Raw genomic sequence first — 5,073 nt, forward strand, 5'->3', positions numbered from 1 at the left:
GGGGGACTTGAAGAATTAGGGGTGTAGTTCACTGGTAAAGCACTTGCCTAGCATGTGCTAGGCCCTGAATTCAATCCCCAGTACCACAAAAGAAAAACAAAAAAAAAATTGACCATATAAATGAGGTTTATTTCTAGGCATTCTATTCTATTCTATTCTTTTTTTAAGGAGAAGGAAGAATTTATTGAGATAAAGAAAAGCTTCTGTCTAGGAGGAATAGAATGGGGCTCAGAAAGTGGGTTGCCTCCATTCTATTTTAATTCTAATTCTAATTCTATCTGCCTATATTCTATCCTTATGACAATACCATAGTGTTTCAATTACTGTAGCTTTGCGGTACATTTTGATGTTGGGAAGTGTGAGCCTTCCAATTTTATTCTTTTCAAGATTGTTTTACTATTCGGGGTAATTCTGTATGAATTTGAGGCTTGGCCTTTTCCCTTTATGTAAAAAAGACTATTGGACTTTAGATAGGGCTTACGTTGAATCTGTAGTTCTATTTAGTGTAGTAGTGACGTTTTTACGGAAAGGTAAAAACTGAGTTACATCCCCAGCCCCTTTTATTCTTTATTTTGAGCTAGGTTGCCCAGGCAGTACCTGAATTTATGATCCTACTGCCTCAGCCTCCCAAAGTGATGGGAATATAGATATTCATCACCATGCCCAGCTTTGATAACTTGACAATGCTATCTTTAACCAGGGATGGTGCAGTCCTGTTATCCTACCACTCAGAAGGTTGAGCTAGGATTACTGTGAGTTCAAGGTCAGCTTGGATTACATAGGCAGACCTTGTCTCAAAAAAAATTAAATAAAATTTTCAAAATGCAATGTTATCTTTGAACAGAGGATGTCTTTCCATTGATTTAGGTCTTCTTTAATTTCAGCAATATTTTGCAGTTTTCAGCATATAAGTCTTTAACCTTCCTTGGTTAGATTTATTCCTAAGTATTTAATTCTTTCAGGGGCTGTTTTAAGTGGCATTGCTATCTTAATTTCCTTTTTAGATCTTCTAGGGGCTGGGAATATAGCTCAGAGGTACCGCACCTGCCTGGCAAGCACGAGGTCCCAAGTTTGATTCCTGCTACCAAAAAAAAAAAAAAGAAAAAGAAAAAAAAGATTCTTCATTGATGATGTATAGGAACACAAGTGATAATTTCCTTATTTTTGGAAAGGAAGAAATGGAAGTTTAACCTACGTTGCTCAATGATGCTTGGCTAGTATGGCCTAACTCAGTCTCTTAACTCCAAATCTACCGTGCTGCCTCTCTATGGTTGCTTATTTGGTCCCTTTCCCATTTTCTTTTTCCCTTTGACCCAACACTCTTAGTTGCAAGACAAGAAATACCTAAAAAGGAAGGCACTACAGCATTGCCACAATTATGCTCTAGATTCTGGCCAGTGTGGCATCTGAACCATTAGAAGGCACCAGAGTCTCAAGGATACTCATGGAGCTCCCATAGACACTTCCATGTCAGTCCTCTTGGAGTGGAGGGCCCAAGGCAAATAAAAAGAGGCAACAGTGAGTATGTGATCTCAAAACGCCAAGGTGTTTGATGAGAATGACTCAGAAATCAAGAAGTTACTTGTAGCAAATCAAGTACAGTAATGCCTTGTCAACATAGGACGCATTTTCACGGTCCTGACAAAGGACTATGTTATGACATGTAGACAGGGTTAGGATTCTTCAGGAACTGTGCAGGGGGTGGCTCAGGCTCAGGAAAGGAGCATTTGTAACTTGCCACCAGTGTGGAGACCAGAGCCTTGTCGAGTCACACTGAGAAATCTCTGACAGATGTTGACAGGGACCACCAGGAAAGTCTCTCCGCTTTAGTTCCACTGACTGCTCTCCTCCCAAACCTGCCGTCAGACAGGATTCTTACACTGCTCTCTACTTCCTTCTGTGTCTAGGAAGTAGCACGTTTGTGTTTCTTCTTCTGAGGAGAATCTGGGCTGGTAACTGTGGATGACACTAAGAAATTTCTCAGACTGCCTTCCTGCAGGCCTCTGCTAGGCCAGTGGAATTCCCAAAACAAGAATGTGAAAGGCTGGGGGCTGGGGATTTAGCTCAGCGGCAAAGCGCCTGCCTGGCAAGCGGAAGATCGTGAGTTCGGTTCCTGGTACTGGAGAAAAACCAAAAAAAAAAAAAAGAATGTGAAAGGCTGGTGAATAGGACCACAAGGGCACACATGCACACACACATGCATGTACACACATTCATGCACGCATGCACACATACAGACACATACAAATGGAACTGAGAAATTAGAATGCATTACCCTTTGTGCCCTGCCCCTTCCCCCCAAGAAAAGAGTATTCTGATGGAACAACCATCTTAGGATCTTTTCAATCCCCCCTTCCATCTCCAATGTAAAGGAGTGTACTGTATTCCAACAATATGAATCTTCCTCATACCTTTTAAGAAATCCCAGGCAAGGGAGGAATGGTAGAACCTCTATACCTGAAGAATTACCTGTTGACATTTTTAGGCAGAGATCACGGGCTGCCTCATCACATGGGTAGGCTTCCCCCTAACACATGGAATACTGGATACTCCACAACAAGGTGCCTCAGTAGCTACCAGGGAGAAAAAAGAGGAGAAAGTTCACAAAGGAAAGTGTCAGTATGATTTCAGCCTCCAAGACAGTTTTCTCTATGGCTCAGACATGGGCACCGTATAACAACCATTTCATTTCTATCACAAAAAGAAAATCTACAGCAGGTTATGATGTTTAAAATTTTTTTTCCCAGTGGGAATATTATGTCCAATAACACAGTCTATTTCTACTTCTATCCATAGTCACCAACAACTTCCCTCAAAACAGTCCCTTGCCTCCAGCCTCTTGTCCTTTCTGCCATTTTTACATCAGCTTGTTAGTTACAAACGAGTAACATCACTCCTATGATGAAGAAAATTTTGTTTCCTATTGCAAGTAAACTTAAACTTTAGCCAGGTGTGGTAGCACATGCCTGTAATCCCAGCACTCAGGAGGCTGAGGCAGGAGGATTGTTGACAGTTCAAGACCATCCTGGGCTACAAAGTGCACTCAAGGCCAGCCTGAACTGCATAGCAAGACCCTGTCTCCAAAAGGCAAAAAAAAAAAAGCTTTAATGTCTCTGTATGTCAGCTGCAGCTTCCTTCCAATCAGTTTCCTTCCTTATCTTATCCTGTACTACATCCTGATTGCCAGGCTATCCGTGCTCTGTGCCATGATTATATTTTCCCCCACATGTAATGCAGGCCTTACTCCTTTTTACTTTTCTGACTCCTATTGACATTTTGGTCCTAGGTTCAAATCCTAGTTTCTCTGCTTCTATTCACATTTATGTCCTTTGCTGAATGTTGGACAAGGTCATAAGGTTCCTGGCTTGGTGCAGATGCTGGAGGATGCTAAAAATTCCAAGAGCATACCCATGGTATACCTCATTTTGGTAGTTAATCAAGTAATTAGTCTGCATATCTACTTGAATTAATGCTTTGTGGATACAAAGAGAATAAGGTCTATGCCTTGGAGGAGAACACTTTGCTGCTTTGTCATGATACTGCATATTTCTTGAGGACAAGCCTTGTTTCCACAGTAAAATGCAAATTCTCAGGTTCTTCGAGGATATAGCTACAATACTTGCATCCTAGGATTTCAGACAGACTTCTTGACTTACACTGAATTAAACCTTCACTCTCCCACTCCTCTCTCCTCTGGAGCTCAGGTACCAATTAAGAATGGTAGTTGAGGTGTAACAGCTAATTTGCTCCTAAACGATCAAAGGTTACAGAAACACTGTAGTTCACTTCGGCAAAGCTATGAACTAGCTTCCCAAAAGAAAAGAAATGCCACCCCAGTGAGCTCTTCAGTAACATGGAAAAAGTTGCTGGAGGGTACTGTAGTCCATTCTCCTCACTGGCTCTTCAGAAAGGTGAAATCAAGGGCAGTGACTGAAGACGAGGTGCGCAAAGAAGTGAGGAAAGCAAAAGGAGCAGGATAGGGAGGGAAGCCGCATAACTTTCCTCCAGCACAGGAGCATTGAAGGTGGACTGGCTTCCTTCAGACACAGCCAAAGATGCACCCGGGCCAGCCGGTGAAAATCAGTTCAGACTTCGCACGTTTGTAGTGATAAAGGATGATGATGAGACTTGGGGTTCCCGATACCTGTTCCCACAGGTGACAGCAGCTGGGAAAACTGCTTTCAGTGACTCTGAGGTTACCTGCCATTCAAGTCCCAAGACCGGGGGATTGGAAGATGTGGGAAGCCCACACCTAGATTCCTCTCGACGGGGCTCCAGGATAAGTTGAAAGATGTTACTGAAAGCAGGAAAGACTGGCCGGGAGGGCGTGGAACTCTCGATGACTTCAGACATCCTTTGTATCTCCCGTCCTAAACCCAGAGAAAAGTCTTGTCCTGTAGACGACCAAGTCCAGCCATCCTCGCACCTGTCATGGTGCCCACTAACTCTGCTGTGCTCTGGGCCACAACTTCGCCCGCCGCTTCCCCCTGGCTGTGGGCGGCGGGGGGGCTCTCCCCCCAGCCCGGGCCCCTACGGGCGCCTGGGCCGTCGAGGCTCGCGCTCCTCCTCTCCGGCCTCCGCTCCCCTCCTTCTCTCCCCAGCCCAGTCCCTCCCCCAGCCTCGGCGGAGGGGGGCCGGGCTTGGCTCCGCACCGCTTGTGCATTCCAGAGAGCGGGGCCAGCCAGAGCAACAAAGGAGCCGGGCGGTCGGCGGGGAGAGCGCTTGGGGGCTGCGGCGCTCGCGCCGAGGTGGCTGCGGAGCCGCGGGCTGGCGCGGGGGCGGAGCCGAGGCCGGGGTCCCGCACCCCGGCGGGCCTCTGGCCTCCAGCGCGGGCCCGGGAGCTGGGTTTAATAGTGGGAGGGGGAATGGGGCCAGGGCTTGGGGGCCAAGGGGGCTCCCGAGGCTAAAGCCAGCTTGGATTGTCAGGCGAGGGAGTGGGGAGTTGTGCATCCCGGCCCCGGCCTCCGCCGCCCAACATGGGCCCCGGGTCCCAAAGTTTGCAAAGTTGGGAGCCGAGGGGCCGGGGCGCGCGGAGCGTCCGGGGGAAGTCGGCCCCAGACCCGCGGGGCGCAC

At 46.9% G+C, this 5,073-nt stretch overlaps 1 protein-coding gene across 1 annotated transcript in view; it reads left to right on the forward strand.

Moving 5' to 3' along the window:
• Positions 1-4,564: 4,564 nt before the first annotated feature.
• Positions 4,565-5,073, forward strand: part of Smo (smoothened, frizzled class receptor) — a gene marked incomplete in the record, with an annotated part of 28,294 nt that continues 27,785 nt past the window's right edge. Inside the window, 1 exon segment of the mRNA XM_013503270.1 lies at positions 4,565-5,073.

The sequence above is a fragment of the Chinchilla lanigera genome, unplaced genomic scaffold (assembly GCF_000276665.1).
Source record: "Chinchilla lanigera isolate Chin_1 unplaced genomic scaffold, ChiLan1.0 scaffold00078, whole genome shotgun sequence".
Classification (NCBI taxonomy): domain Eukaryota; kingdom Metazoa; phylum Chordata; class Mammalia; order Rodentia; family Chinchillidae; genus Chinchilla; species Chinchilla lanigera.